The sequence below is a fragment of the Pristiophorus japonicus genome, chromosome 23 (assembly GCF_044704955.1).
Source record: "Pristiophorus japonicus isolate sPriJap1 chromosome 23, sPriJap1.hap1, whole genome shotgun sequence".
Lineage (NCBI taxonomy): Eukaryota > Metazoa > Chordata > Chondrichthyes > Pristiophoridae > Pristiophorus > Pristiophorus japonicus.
This window is the reverse complement of record NC_091999.1, coordinates 33294371-33310745: the sequence shown is the minus strand read 5'-3', so window position 1 is coordinate 33310745 and position 16375 is coordinate 33294371. Positions and strand designations below refer to the sequence as shown.

Genomic DNA, 16375 nt, shown 5'->3' with positions numbered 1-16375 from the left:
CCTTTCTCCTCAGACCATTTAAAAATGAGATGAATAGGAATTTCTTCTTGCAAATCTGTGGAATTCTCTGCCAGAGAGCTGTGGAGGCTGGATCATTGAATATATTTAAGGCGGAGATAAAGAGGTTTAACAGAGGTGCTCACAAACAGGAAGGCTTTAGATTGAGTCAGGGAACAGAGTGGTTCTGCTCACGCAATGAGAGAATGGTTACAGCACGGCAGGCCATTCGGCCCGTCGAGCCCTTGCCGGCTCTGAGCTAGTCCCACTGCCCCGCCTTTTCCCCCCGGCCCTGCAAATGTTTTCTTTCAGATATTATCCAATTCCCTTTTGAAAGCTGTGATTGAGTCTGCCTCCACCATCCTTTGAGGCGGTGCATTCCAGATCCTGACGATTCGTAGCATGAAATAGATTTTTCTTACATCGCCTTTGGTTCTTCTGCTCATCCACCTTAAATCCGTCTCCTCTGGTTCTTGACCCTTCCGCCAATGGGAATAGTATCTCTCGATCTTCTCTGTCCGGACCCTCATGATTTTGAACATTTCTATCAATTCTCCTCTCAACGTTCTCTGCTCCAAGGAGAACAACCCCAGCTTCTCCAGTCAAGTCACAAAACTGAAGTCCCTCATCTCGTGAATCATTCTTGTCAATCTCTTCTGCACCCTCTCTAAGGGTATCCCATCCCAATGGGCGGTGCTCAGAATTGGACACAATGCTCCACTTGAGGCCGAACCAGTGTTTTACAAAGGTTCATCATAACCTCCTTGCTTTTGTACTCTATGATGCCCAGGATCCTGCAAGCTTTTTTAACTGCTTTCCGAACCTGTCCTGCCACCTTCATCGATTTGTCCACATATACCCGCAGGTCTCAATGTTCGTGCATCCCCTTTAGGATTGTACCCTTTAGTTTATATTGTCTCTCCTCGTTCATTTAATCATGTTTTTTCTAATTTTATTTCTTAACTCAGATTCACGGCCTCATTTTATTTCTTCCTCCGAGCCCCTCAACTTAATCTGGCAGTGGGATGTTGGCCAATGGTGATTGATTGCCCTGGGAACCAACAGGAAGAGAGATCAGAGGCCGGAGGGCCAAGGGAGCAGCGTGTTCTGCAACCAATCGCGGTTCTTGAGGGGTGGATCCTGAGTAGGCCTATCGGGTGAGTATGTGTCAACCCCTGTTAAACTATTTATCTTTTAAAAGTTAAATCGAGATTTCTTTTGTCAACAAAACAGTTTAACGTCTGTCAGTATTTTATTTCCATTTATGAGTTCCTATTATGAGTTTCAGACACTTCAGTGCCAAGTGGACCAGGTATTTAAAGGCCATTCATTTCCCTCTTTCCATGTTGCTGTTAATTAAAGGGACAGAGATTGATTTCCTCTCATTATGCATTTGTAGTAGTTAACGTAACATCCTTCCTGTTGGTAGTGAGTCACATTCTATGCTGGGCGCGATGGCTGGTGGCATCAGCCTTTAAAATACGCATTCTAGTGTTCAAATCTCTCCAGGGTCTCACCCTTCCCTATCTCTGTAATCTCCACCAGCCCATCAACCCACTTAATGGTTTGTTTTCTTTGGAACAGAGGAGGCTGAGGGCAGACGTTAATGAGGTGTATAAAATTATGAGGAGCCTAGATAGAGTGGATAGGAAGGACCTATTTCCCTTCACAGAGGGGTCAAGGAGCTCTGAGTTAATTAAAAAGTAGGACCTCAAAGGTCTCTATGTGTGCCTATCTGTATGTATGTCACTGTGTATGTGCAACTGTCTGTGGATATCATCACCATGAATTTGGTATGTACTGGAACTTGTTAAAAAGACTTGGGGAAAATAATACGGTTGTGACATTTGATATCGGCTTTGGTTCAGCGGCAGTATTTTCGACTTCAAGTCCCACTCCTGAGACTTGAGCATATAATCTTGGCTGACACTCGAGTGCAGTACTTGCAGAATTTTGCATTGTCGAAGCTGTTGACTTTCGGATGAAATGTTAAATTGAAGCTCTGTCTGCTCTCTCGGGTGAATGTTAAAGTTCCAACAGCATTATTCGATAAAGAGTAGTGAGTTGCCCCGTGTCACTTTTATATAAATATTCTGAAGTGCTCACTGAAAACCTGTGTGTATGCGTGTGTCTGTGAGGGTGGAGCTCAAGCCCAGATTCTCACAGAGACAGAATGTGAAGGTTCACAAGTCCTGAATGGCCGAGTGTATAAGTCGTTGCATTTAAGATCTAATGGGTTTATACCCGCGTGGTGTCGAACCCCACTCCTGGTAACTCTTGAATTTAACACCGATTTTCTACCATCCTGCTCAGTGTGACCCGAATGGCTTCCGTTGAATTTGTAACCCTGTCACACTCTCAACTGACAAAGAAATGGAATCGTGAAATGTATCTGTGCCTCTCACTCTATGTCTTTGGAGAGCCCTGTATATCTTTATGTGTTTCAGTCTCTGTCACTCTCTGACTCACTCTGTCTGAGGACCTACAAGCTGAATTCAGGGAGCTCGGAGTTAAATTAAAAAGTAGGACCTCAAAGGTCGCAAACTCAGGATTGCTACCAGTGCCACCTGCTAGTCGGAGCAGGAATCGCAGGATAGCTCACGTGAATACGTGGCTTGAAATGTGGTGCAGATGGGAGGGATTCAATTCCTGGGACTTTGGAACTGCTTCTGGGGGGGAGGTGGGACCAGAACTAAACTGGAAGATCTGCACCTGGGCAGGACCAGAAACAAAGTCCAAGGGGGATTGTTTGCTAGTGTTGGGGCATGTTTAAAGTAATATGGCAGGGTGACGGGAGACAGAGGGAAGTAGAAGGGGCGCAGAAGCGAAAAAATAAAAGTAAAGGTGGAGAGCAGAAACCTTATCGGGCCACTTTACAGCAAAATTATAAAGGGTCAAAATGTACTAAAATAACAAGCCTGAAGGCTCTGTGCCTCATTACGAGGAGTATTCGTAATAAAGTGGACGAATTAACTGCCCAGCAGCAATTACTGAATATGGTATAATTGGCATGATGGAGACATAGCTCCAGGGTGACCAAGGCTGGGAATTCAACATTCAGGAAGCACAGACAGAAATGAAAAGGTGGTGGGGTAGCGTTGCTGGTTAAAGAGGAAATTAAGGCAATAGTAAGGAACGACATTAGCTTGGATGATGTGGAACATGTATGGGTGGAGTTGCGGAATACCAAAGGGAAGAAAACGCTAGAGGAGTTTTGTAGAGATCAGTAAACAGTAGAAGTGAAGTTGGGGGCAACATCCAACAAGAAATGAGGGATGTGTGCCATAAAGATACAGCAGTTATCAAGACGTTACTCTACATGTAGATTGGGCGAAACAAACAGGAAGCAATACGGTGGAGGAGGATGTCGAGGGACCATCTAGAGGGCTGGCCATCCTAGACTGGGTGATATGTAATGAGAAAGGACTAATTAACAATCTTGTTGTGCGAGGCCCCCTTGGGGAAGAGTGACCATAATAAGGTAGAATTCTTTATTAAGGTGGCAAGTGACACAGTTAATTAAGAGACTAGGATCCTGAACTTAAGGAAAGGTAACTTCGATGGTATGAGAGGTGAATTGGCTAGAATAGACTGGCAAATGATACTTAAAGGGTTGACGGTGGATAGGCCACGGCAAACATTTAAAGATCACATGGATGAACTTCAACAATTGTATTTCCCTGTCTGGAGTAAAAATAAAACGGGGAAGGTGGTTCAACCGTAGCTAACAAGGGAAATTAAGGATAGTGTTAAATGCAAGGAAGAGACATATAAATTGGCCAGAAAAAGCCGCAACCTGAGGACTGGGAGAAATTTAGATTTCAGCAGTGGAGGACAAAGGGTTTAATTAAGAAGGGGAAAATAGATTATGAGAGGAAGCTTGTTGGAAACATAATAAAGTTCGAAAGATATGTGAAGACAAAAAGATTAGAGAAGACAAACGTAGGTCCCTTGCAGTCAGATTCAGGTGAATTTATAATGGGGAACAAAGAAATGGTAGACCAGTTGAACAATTACTATGTTTCTGTCTTCACGAAGGAAGACACGCATAGCCTTCCAAAATACTAGGGCACCAAGGATCTAGCGAGAAGGAGGAACTGAAGGAAATCCTTATCAGTCAGGTAATTGTGTTAGGGAAATTGATGGGATTGAAGACCGATAAATCCCCGGGGCCTGATAGTCTGCATTGGAAAGTAGTTAAGGAAGTGGCCCTAGAAATAGCGGATTCATTGGTGATCATTTTCCAACAGTCCATGGACTCCAGATCAGTTCGTATGGACTGGAGAGTAACTAATGTAGCACCGCATTTTAAAAAAGGAGGGAGATAAAAAACTGATAATTATAGACCGGTTAGCCTGACATCAGTAGTGGGGAAAATGTAGGAATCAATTATTAAAGATGAAATAACAGTGCATTTGGAAAGCAGTGACAGGATCGGTCCAAGCTGCATGAATTTATGAAAGGGAAATCAAGCTTGACAAATCTTCTGGAATTTATTGAGGATGTAACTAGTATAGTGGACAAGGGGAACCAGTGGATGTGGTGTATTTGGACTTTCAAAAGACTTTCAATAAGGTCCCACACACGTATTGGTGTGCAAAATTAAAGCACATGGTATTGGGGGTAATGTACTGACGTGGATAGAGAACTGGTTGGCAGACAGGAAGCAGAGAGTCGGGATAAACGGATCCTTTTCAGAAAAGCAGTCAGTGACTAGTGGGGTGCCACAGGGCTCAGTGCTGGGACCCCAGCTATTTACAATATACATTAATGATTTAGATGAAGGAATTGAGTGTAATATCTTCAAGTTTGCAGATGATACTAATAGGGTGGGGGTGTGAGCTGTGAGGAGGACGCTAAGAGGCTGCAGGGTGACTTGGACAGGTTAGGTGAGTGGGCAAATGCATGGCAGATGCAGTATAATGTGAATAAATGTGAGGTTATCCACTTTTGTGGCAAAAACACGAAGGTAGAATATTATCTGTATGGCGGCAGATTAGGAAAAGGGGAGGTGCAATGGGAGCTGCGTGTCGTGGTACATCAGTCATTGAAAGTTGGCATGCAGTTACAGCAGGCGGTGAAGAAGGCAAATGGTATTTTGGCCTTTATAGCTAGGGGTTTTGGGTCTAGGAGTACGGAGGTCTTACTGCAGTTGTACAGGACCTTTGTGAGACCTCACCTGGAATATTGTGTTCAGTTTTGGTCTCGTAATCTGAGGATGGACTTTCTTGCTATTGAGGGAGTGCAGCGAAGGTTCACCAGACTGATTCCCGGGATGACAGGACTGACATATGAGGAGAGACTGGATCGACAGTGGCTTGTAGTCACTGGAGTTAAGAAGCATGAGAGGGGATCTCATCAAAACATGAACAATTCTGACGGGACTTAACAGGTTAGATGCAGCAAGAAAATTCCCGATGTTGGGGAAGTCCAGAATTAGGGGACACAGTCTAATGATAAGGGGCAGGTCATTTAGGACCGAGATGAGGAGAAACTTCTTCACTCAGAGAGTTGTTAACCTGTGGAATTCCCTATCGCAGAGAGTTGTTGATGGCAATTCATTGGCTATATTCAAGAGAGAGTTAGATATGGCCATTATGGCTAAAGGCATCAAGAGGTTTGGAGAGAAAGCAGGAAAGGGGTACTGAGCTGAATGATCAGCCATGATCTTATTGAATGGTGGTGCAGATTCGAAAGCCCGAAAGGCCTACTCCTGCACCTATTTTCTATGTTTCTCTGTTTGTCCCTGTCTCTCAATCTGTCTCTTACTTTCTCACGGTGTCAAAATTCTGCTTCAATGGGATTCTCTCAGTCTCCCTGTCTATTTGGGTCTCTCTTTCCCATCATCCCTCTCTGTCTGACTGTCTCTCTCTTTCCCATCGTCTCACTCTATCTGTCTATGTCTCTGCCTGCCTGTCTTTCTTTGCCCTGTCTCTAACCTGCTGAGTATTTCTATAATTTTCTATTTTTATCTCTGTCTCTCTCACTCTATCTGTCTCTCTCTCTCTATCTGTCTATCACTGTGACTCTCTTTGTCCCTGTCTTCATCTCTGTATTTCTATCACTCTTTCCCTTTCTCTCTTTATAGAGCACACACACACATCTTTGTATGTATGTGCTTGAGTTTTTTTTCTCACTGAGTCTTTCTCTCCCTCTCAGTCTCACACTTTATCTGTCTCTTTGTCTCTATCTCGCTGTCTGTCTCTCCCTGTTTCTCTGTTTATCTCTGTGTCTCAATGTGCATGTCGACTTCTCATGGTTTCCAGTTCTGTTCACAGCTCGATTTCTGCTCTTAGAGAGCCCATACCCGTCAGTACCTCGTTAGTATAGTGGTGATTATCACCGCCTGTTACGCAGGAGACCGGAGTTGAATTCCCAGACAGGGGGAAGGCTTTTTCAAAATGTAGAATTTTACTTTTGTTTCTTGGTATAGATTCATGTTAAAAAGTTCGAGAGCAATGCAATAAAGAAGAGTAAAAATACAAAAAGAGGAGATTGCCTCTTCCAGATTTTTAGCAAACAGAAACCTTTTCAGGATTCTGTGGCCGTCTGCTGCACAGAGATGAATGACTGCGTTTTATCTGAGTGATATTTAAAAACGCAGCAAACTAGTAGTCGTGGCCCAGTGATTAAGGCGATGCGCTAGAAATGCATTAGGTTTTCCCCGCCAGGTTCGAATCCTGCCGACTACAATTCTTTCCATTTCACAATTTAGCGAGGTCTCCGCAAAACTGATCCTGTGGTTGGTGGAATAAAGTACCACATCTTTCAACACTGCCATTTTTTTTATTTATTTCATTAATCTGCAATATTCACGATACATACGGATAGAAAAAAGCAAAAGGCAGCCAAAGTAGTGAGAGTGATCCTGCCTGTCTATCCCTCTATTTGTCTAAGGCACTCTGTGTATATCTTGATCTGGTGTCATAGTACATGAGTCATTGAAAGTTGGCAGCAGGCGGTAAAAAGGCAAATGGCATGTTCGTCTTCATAGCGAGGTGATTTGAGTATAGGAGCAGGGAGGTCTTACTGCAATTACACAGGGTCTTGGTGAGGCCACACCTGGAATATTGTGTTCAGTTTTGGTCTCCAAATCTGAGGAAGGACGTCCTTGCGATTGAGGGTGTTCAGCGAAGGTTCACCAGCTTGATTCCCGGGATGGCAGGACTGACATATGAGGAGAGACTTGATCAACTGGGCTGGTATCCACTGGAGTTTAGAAGAATGAGAGGCGATCTCACAGAAATATATAACTTTCTGACGAGATTGGACGGGTTAGAGGCAGAAAGAATGTTCCCGTTGCTGTGGAGTTCAAGAACCAATGTCTCAGTCCAAGAATAAGGGGTAAGCCATTTAAGACCGAGATGAGGAGAAACTTCTTCACACAGAGAGTGGTTAACCTGTGGAATTTTCTACCGCAGAAAGTTGTTGAGGCCATTTCGTTAGATATATTCAAAAGGGAGTTAGATATGGCCCTTACGGCTAAAGAGATCAAGGGGTATGGAGAGAAAGCAGGAAAGGGGTACTGAGGTTGAATGATAAGCCATGATCTTATTGAATGGCGGTGCAGGCTCGAAGGGCCGAATGACCAACTCCTGCAACTATGTTGATGCGTGTATATTTTTGATAAGTGTGTGTGTGTGTGTCTGTATATGTCTATCTGTATGTATGTCTCTGTGTATGTGCAACTGTCTATGGAAATCATCACATTGAATTTGATGTGTCCTGGAACATTTTTAAAAACTTGGGGAAAATAATACAGTTGTGATCTTTGATATTGGCTATGGTTCATTGGCTCCATTCTCGACTGAATCAGGAGGTTGTGTGTGTAAGTCCCACTCCTGAAACTTGAGCATACAATCTTGGCTGACACTCAAATGCAGTATTTGGGGAATTTTGCATTGTTGAAGCTGTTGACTTTCGGATGAAATGTGAAATGGAAGCTTCGTCTGCACCTTCGGGTGGATGTGAAAGTTCCCAGAGCCTTAGCGAAGAAGAATAGGAGAGTTGCGCCCATGTCAATATGACGAAAAATGTTGGAAAATGCTCCCTGAAATCCGATGTGTCTGTGTGCGTCTGTGCGGATGGAGTTAAAGGCCAGCTTCTCATCGAGACAGAGTCCCAGCATTGACAGGGCTAGGATGGCCGGGCGGTTAAGGTGTTGGGCATAAAATCCAATGGGTTTATACCCGTGTGAGCTCGAACCCCACTCCTGGAATATGTTAATTAAACAGAGATTTTTCCCATCCTGCTCAGTGATATCCGATTTTCATCTGTTGCATTTGCATTTTTCTGTAACTCTGTGACACTCTGAGCAGACAATGAAATGAAATTGTGAAATGTATCTGTGTCGCTCAGTCTCTGCCTCTCTCTCTCTTTAGCGAGCTGTGTATGTGTTTATGTCTCTCTCAGTCTGCCTCTCTCTGACTCACTCTGTCTGTCCCTGTCTCTCCGTTTGTCTCTGTCTCTCAATCTGTCTCTCTCACGGTGTCCAGTTCTGTTCCAATAGGATTCTCTCAGACTCTTTGTCTGACTGGCTCTCTCTTTCCCATCATTTCTATGTCTCTCTCTCTATCTGACTTTCTCTCTATCTGTCTCCCTCTTTGTCTCTCTTTTTGTTCCTGTCTTTTTCTTGTCATTCCATCACAATTTGCCTCACTCTCTTTATGGAGCACGCAAACATATCTCTGTGTATGTATGCATTTGAGTCTTTGTCTCGCTCACTCTGACCCTCCCTCTCAGTCTCAAGCTTTCTGTCTCTCTCTGTCTCTATCTCGCTGTCTGCCTCTCCATGTTTCACTGTTTGTCTCTGTTTCTCAATGTGTCTGTCTCATTCTCACGGTGATCAGTTCTGTTCCAATGGGATTCTCTCAGTCTCTCTTCTGACTGTCCCATCATCTCTGTCTGTCCATGTCTCTGCCTGTCTGTCTCTCTTTGCCTGTGGCTGGTAGTTCCTGTATCTAACCTGCTGGGAATTGCCATCATTTTCTGTTGATATCTTTGTCTCTCTCTCGCTCTGTCGCTCTCTCTCTATCTGTCTCTCTCCTTGTCACTGCCTTTATCACGGTCTTTCTCTCACTCTTTCCCTCTCTCTCTTTCGAGATCAGACACACACACATATCTCTGTATATGTAAGTGTTTGAGTCTTTTTCTCACTCAGTCTTCCTCTTCTTCTCAGTCTCGACTTTCTGTCTCTTGTTGCCTCGATCTCGTTGTCTGTCTCTCCCTGTTTTTCGGTTTGGCTCTGTCTCTCATTGTGTCTGTCGACTTCTCATGGTGTCCAGTTCTGTTCAGCTCGATTCCTGCTCTGACAGCTACATTACCTGTCAGCTCCTCGTTCGTATAGTGGTGAGTATCCCCGCCTGTCACGCGGGAGACCAGGGTTCAATTCAAAATGGAGAATTTTACTTCTGTTTCTTGGAAGAGTTTCATATTAAAAAGTTCCATAGCAATAAAGAACTGTAAAAATACACGTAGAGGATAGAGCCTCTTCCAGATTTTCGGAAACGGAGACTTTTTCACGATTCTTTGGCCGTCTGCTGCACAGAGATTGATGACTGAGTTTTTTTTGAGTTAATCTCTACCAAGTACTCACCAGGTTCTCACAGGACCAGAATAGCCGAGTGGTAATGGCGTTGGCGTTAAAATTCAATTGTTTTTTTTCCCGCGTGGGTTCGTACCCCACTCCTGGTATCTCTTTCATTTGACACGGATTTCCTCCCATTCTGATCAGTAAAACCGGATTTTCATCGTTTGAATCAGCAATTTTCTGTAACAATGTGACAATCTGAACCGATAATGAAATGTATCCGTGTCGCTCGGTCTCTGCCTCTCGCTCTCTCTTCAGAGAACAGTGCATTGTTCAGATGTTTGAGTCTTTGTCTCTCTCAGACTTACTCACTCTGTCCGTAGCTGAAAAAGACAGTAATCGTGGCCGAGTGACAGTGATTCAGCCTGTCTATCCCTCGAGATGACGAAGGCATCTGTGCATGCCCGTTGGTGCGTGCAAATTTTTGGTTTTGTGTGTGTGTGTCTCTGTGTCTGTCTATCTCTATATATGTCTCTGTGTATGTGCAACTGTCTGTGGAAATCATCACCATGAATTTGGTATGTCCTGGAACTTATAAAACAGACTTGGGGGAAATAATAAGGTTGTGAACTTTTGTATCGGCTTTGGTTCAGTGGCAGCATTCTCGACTGAATCGGGAGTTTGTGTGTTCAAGTCGCACTTCTGAGACTTGAGCATTATCATCTTGGCTAACACTCAAGTGCAGCACTTGGGGAATTTTGCAATGTTGAAGCTGTTGACTTTCGGATGAAATGTTAAATTGAAGCTCCGTCTGCACCTTCGGGTGGATATGAAAGTTCCCAGTGCATTACTCGAAAAAGAATAGGAGAGTTGCCCCCGTCTCAATATCACTAAAAATGTTCGTAAATGCTCACTGAAAGCCGATGTGTCTGTGTTTGTATGTGGGGTTGGGGTTGAAGCCCAGATTCTCACAGAGACAGAATGCAGGTTTTCACAGGACCAGGATAGCCGAGTGGTTGAGGCGTTGGCCTTGAATTTTAATGGTTTTTTACCGCGTGGGTTCGTACCCCACTCGTGGTATCTCTTTAATTTAACACGGATTTTCTCCCATTCTGATCAGTGAGACCGGATTTTCATCGGTTGAATCAGCAATTTTCTGTAACAATGCGACACTCTGAACCGATAATGAAATGAAATTGTGAAATGCATCTGCGTCGCTCGGTCTCTACCTCTCTCTCTCTCTTCAGAGAGTTGTGTATGTGTTTGTATGTTTGAGTCTTTGTCTCTCTCAGTCTGACTACTCTGTCTGTCCCTGTTTCTCTGTTTGTCTCTGTCTCTCAATCTGTCTCTTTCTCACGGTGCCACGTCTGTTCCAATGGGATTCTCTCAGACTCTTTGTCTGACTGGCTCTCTCTTTCCCATCATTTCGGTCTGTCCATTTCTTTGCCTGTCTCTGTGAGTCCCTGCCTGTAAGCTGAGAAGTATTTCCATCATTTTCTGTTTTAGTCTCAATCGCGCTCTCTCCATCTGTCTCTCTCCTTGTAACTGTCTTTATGATTGTCTTTCTATCACTCTTTCCCTCTCTCTCTCATAATAGATCACACACACACATCTCTGTATATGGAAATGTTTGAGTCTTTTTCTCACTCAGTCTGCCTCTCCTTCTCAGTCTCACACTTTCTGTCTCTCGTTGTCTCTATCTCGCTGTCTGTCTCTCCCTGTTTGTCGGTTTGTCTCTGTCTCTCAATGTGTCTGTCGACTTCTCATGGTGCCCAGTTCTGTTCACAGTGGCTCGATTACTGCTCTGACAGAATGGGTATACGTCAGTTCCTCGTTAGTATAGTGGTGAGTATCCCCGCCTGTCACGCGGCAGACCGGGGTTCAATTCCCCGACGGAGAGGCAGTTATTTCAAATCGTCGAATTTTACTTCTGTTTCTTGGAAGAGATTCATGTTAAAAAGTTCTAGAGCAATATCGAACTGTAAAAATACAGGTAGAGGAGATTGCCTCGTCCAGATTTTTAGCAAACGGAGAATTTTTCAGGAGTCTTTGGCCGTCTGCTGCACAGAGATGGATGACTGAGTTTTTTCTGAGTAACGTTTAAAATGGCAGCGACACAGTAGTCGTGGCCGAGTGGTTGAGGCGATGGACTAGAAATCCATTGGGTTATCCCGCGCAGGTTCGAATCCTGCCGACTACGATTCGCAGCATTTTTCATTCCATTTCACAATTTAACCGGTTCTCTGCCAAACGGATCCTGAGATAGATGGAATAACGTCCCACACCTTTCAACACTGACATTTTTTTCTCATTTTTATTAATCTGCAATATTCACGATACATCCGTTTCAAAAATCGCAAACATCAGTCAAAGCTGCGACAGTGATTCAGCCTGTCTATCCCTCGAGATGACGAAGGCATCTGTGCATGCCCGTTGGTGCGTGCAAATTTTTGGTTATCTGTGTGTGTGTCTATGTGTCTGTCTATCTCTATATATGTCTCTGTGTATGTGCACCTGTCTGTGGAAATCATCACCATGAATTTGGTATGTCCTGGAACTTATAAAACAGACTTGGGGGAAATTATAAGGTTGTGAACTTTTGTATCGGCTTTGTTTCAGTGGCAGCATTCTCGACTGAATCGGGAGTTTGTGTGTTCAAGTCGCACTTCTCAGACTTGAGCATTATCATCTTGGCTAACACTCAAGTGCAGCACTTGGGGAATTTTGCAATGTTGAAGCTGTTGTCTTTCGGATGAAATGTTAAATTGAAGCTCCCTCTGCACCCTCGGGTGGATATGAAAGTTCCCAGTGCATTACTCGAAAAAGAATAGGAGAGTTGCCCCCGTCTCAATATCACTAAAAATGTTCGTAAATGCTCACTGAAAGCCGATGTGTCTGTGTTTGTATGTGTGGTTGGGGTTGAAGCCCAGATTCTCACAGAGACAGAATGCAGGTTTTAACAGGACCAGGATAGCCGAGTGGTTGAGGCGTTGGACTTGAATTTTAATGGTTGTTTACCGCGTGGGTTCATACCCCACTCCTGGTATCTCTTTAATTTAACACGGATTTCCTCCCATTCTGATCAGTGAGACCGGATTTTCATCGGTTGAATCAGCAAATTTCTGTAACAATGTGACACTCTGAACCGATAATGAAATGAAATTGTGAAATGTATCTGCGTCGCTCGGTCTCTACCTCTCTCTCTCTTCAGAGAGTTGTGTTTGTGTGTTTGAGTCTTTGTCTCTCTCAGTCTGACGACTCTGTCTGTCCCTGTTTCTCTGTTTGAATCTGTCTCTTTCTCACGGTGCCACGTCTGTTCCAATGGGATTCTCTCAGACTCTTTGTCTGACTGGCTCTCTCTTTCCCATCATTTCGGTCTGTCCATGTCTTTGCCTGTCTCTGTGAGTCCCTGCCTGTCAGCTGAGAAGTATTTCCATCATTTTCTGTTTTAGTCTCTATCGCTCTCTCTCCATCTGTCTCCTTGTCACTTTCTTTATCATTATGTTTTTATGACTCTTTCCCTCTCTCTCTTAATAGATCACTCACACACATCTCTGTATATGTATATGTTTGAGTCTTTTTCTCACTTAGTCTGCCTCTCCTTCTCAGTCTCACACTTTCTGACTCTCGTTGTCTCTATCTCGCTGTCTGTCTCTCCCTGTTTGTCGGTTTGTCTCTGTCTCTCAATGTGTCTGTCGACTTCTCATGGTGCCCAGTTCTGGTCACAGTGGCTCGATTACTGCTCTGACAGAATTGGTACATGTCAGTTACTCGTTAGTATAGTGGTGAGTATCCCAGCCTGTCACGCGGGAGACCGAAGTTCCATTCCCCGACGTGGAGGCAGTTATTTCAAATCGTAGAATTTTACTTATGTTTCTTGGAAGAGATTCATATTAAAAAGTTCCAGAGCAATATCGAACTGTAAAAATACAGGTGGAGGAGATTGCCTCGTCCAGATTTTTAGCAAACGGAGAATTTTTCAGGAGTCTTTGGCCGTCTGCTGCACAGAGATGGATGAGTGAGTTTTTTCTGAGTAACGTTAAAAAAGGCAGCAACACAGTAGTCGTGGCCGAGTGGTTAAGGCGATGGACTAGAAATCCATTGGGTTATCCCGCGCAGGTTCGAATCCTGCCGACTACGATTCTCAGTATTTTTCATTCCATTTCACAATTTAACCCGTTCTCTGCCAAACTGATCCTGAGATAGATGGAATAACGTCCCACAGCTTTCAACACTGACATTTTTTTCTCATTTTAATTAATCTGCAATATTCACGATACATCCGTTTCAAAAATCGCAAGCATCAGTCAAAGTTGCGACATTGATTCAGCCTGTCTATCCCTCGAGATGCCGAAGGCATCTGTGCATGCCCGTTGGTGCGTTCAAATTTTTGGTTATGTGTGTGTGTCTCTGTGTCTGTCTATCTCTATATATGTCTCTGTGTATGTGCAACTGTCTGTGGAAATCATCACCATGAATTTGGTATGTCCTGGAACTTATAAAACAGACTTGGGGGAAATAATAAGGTTGTGAACTTTTGTATCGGCTTTGTTTCAGTGGCAGCATTCTCGGCTGAATCGGGAGTTTGTGTGTTCAAGTCGCACTTCTGAGACTTGAGCATTATCATCTTGGCAAACACTCAAGTGCAGCACTCCCTGTCCGTGTTTTTGCCTGTCTCATTTTGTCCCTGTCTCTAATCTGATGAACATTTCCATCATTTTCTGTTTTTGAAACATTGAAACATAGAAAAAAGCTGCAGGAGTAGGCCATTAGGCCCTTCGAGCCTGCACCGCCATTCAATATTATCATGGCTGATCATTCTTTCAGTTACACTTTCCTGTTTTCCTCTCCATCCCACTTCATCCACTCAACCGTAAGGACCATATCTAACTCTCTCTTGAATATATCCAATGAACTGGCTTCAACAACTCTCTGTGGCAGGGAATTCCACAGGTCAACAACTCTCTGAGTGAAGAAGTTTCTACTCATCTCACTGCTAAATGGCCTACATCGTATCCTAAGACTATGTCCCCTGGTTCTGGCTTCCCCAACATCGGGAACATTCTTCCCGAATCTAACCTGTGTAGTCCCGTCAGAATCTTATATGATTCTATGAGATCCCCTCTCATCATTCTAAACGCCAGTGATTAAAGGCCTAGTTGATCCAATTTCTCCTCATATGACAGTCTTGCCATCCCTGGAATCAGTCTGGTGAACCTTCGCTGCACTCCCTCAACAGCAGGAACGTCCTTCCTCAGACTAGGAGACCAAAACTGAACACAATAATCCAGGTGTGTCCTCACAAAGGCCTTGTACAACTGCAGTAAGATCTCCTGGCTCCTATATTCAAATCCTCTAGCTACGAAGGCCAACATACCATTTGCCTTCTTTTCCGCCTGCTGTACCTGCATGCCCACTTTCAGTGACTGATGAACCATAACACCAAGGTCTCACTGCACCTCCCCTTTTTCTAGTTTTCCGCCATTCAGATAATATTCTGCCTTCGTGTTGTTGCCCCCAAAATGGATAACCTCACATTTATCCACATTATACAGCATCTGCCATGTATTTGCCCACTCACCTGATCTGTCCAATTCACCCTGCAGCCTCTTAGCATCCTCTTCACAGCTCGGACCGCCACCCAGTTTAGTGTCATCCGCAAACTTGGAGATATTACACTCTATTCCTTCAACCAAATCGTTCATGTATATTGTAAAGAGCTGGAGTCCCAGCACTGAGCCCTGCGGCACCCCACTAGTCACTTCCTGCCAGCTTGAAAAGGACCCGTTTATCCCGATTCTCTGCATCCTGTCCGCCAACCAGTTCTTTATCCATGTCAGTACATTAATCCCAATACCATGCGCTATGATTTTGTGCACCAATCTCTAGTGCGGGACATTGTCAAAAGCCTATTGAAAGTCCAAATACACCACATTCACTGGTTCTCCCTTGTCCACTCTACTCATTACATCCTCAAAAAATTCCAGAAGATTCGTCAAGCGTGATTTCACTTTCATAAATCCATGCTGACTCGGTCCGATCCTGTCACTGCTTTCCAAATGGGTTGCTATTTCATCCTTAATGATTGATTCCAATATTTTCCCCACGACTGATGCCAGGCTAACCGGTATAGACTTACCCGCTTTCTCTCTCCCTCCTTTTTTAAAAAGTGCCATCACATTAGCTACCCTCTAGTCCATAGGAACTGATCCAGAGTCGATAGATTGTTGGAAAATGATCAACAATGCATCCACTATTTCTAGGGCCACTTCCTTAAGTACTCTGGGATGCAGACTATCAGGAGCCGGGGATTTATCGGCTTTTAATCCCAACAATTTCTCCAACACAATTTCCCGCCAATAAGGATATCTTTCAGTTCCTCATTCTCACGAGATGCACAGTCCCCTCGTACATTCGGAAGGTTTTTTGTATCTTCCTTTGTAAAGACAGAACCGAATTATTGTCTCTATCTGCCTTTCTCTCTATCTGTCTCCCTCTTTGTCTCTTTCATTGTCCCTGTCTTTGTCTCTGTCATTGCATCATATTTGCCTCCTTCTCTTTATGGAGCACACAAACACATCTCTGTGTATGTATGTGTTTGAGTCGTTTTCTCATTCAGACTGACCCTCCCTCTCAATCTCAAACTTTCTGTCTCTCTTTGCCTCTATCTCGCTGTCTGCCTCTCCCTGTTTCCCTGTTTGTCTGTCTCTCAACGTGTCTGTCTCTTTCTCACGATGTCCAGTTCTGTTCCAGTGGGATTCTCTCAGTCTCTCTGTCCGACTGTCTCTCTCATTCCCATCATCTCTGTCTATCTATTTCTCGACCTGACTGTCTCTATTTGCCTGTCTC

At 44.0% G+C, this 16375-nt stretch overlaps 2 non-coding genes across 2 annotated transcripts; both read left to right on the top strand.

Annotated features, from left to right (window-relative positions):
* Positions 1 to 11645: 11645 nt before the first annotated feature.
* On the top strand, positions 11646 to 11726 carry trnas-aga (transfer RNA serine (anticodon AGA)). Its single transcript has one exon. It is a non-coding gene; the product is annotated as a tRNA-Ser (tRNA).
* A 1859-nt stretch (positions 11727 to 13585) lies between these two features.
* trnas-aga (transfer RNA serine (anticodon AGA)) lies at positions 13586 to 13666 on the top strand. The gene has a single exon. It is a non-coding gene; the product is annotated as a tRNA-Ser (tRNA).
* Positions 13667 to 16375: the final 2709 nt, after the last annotated feature.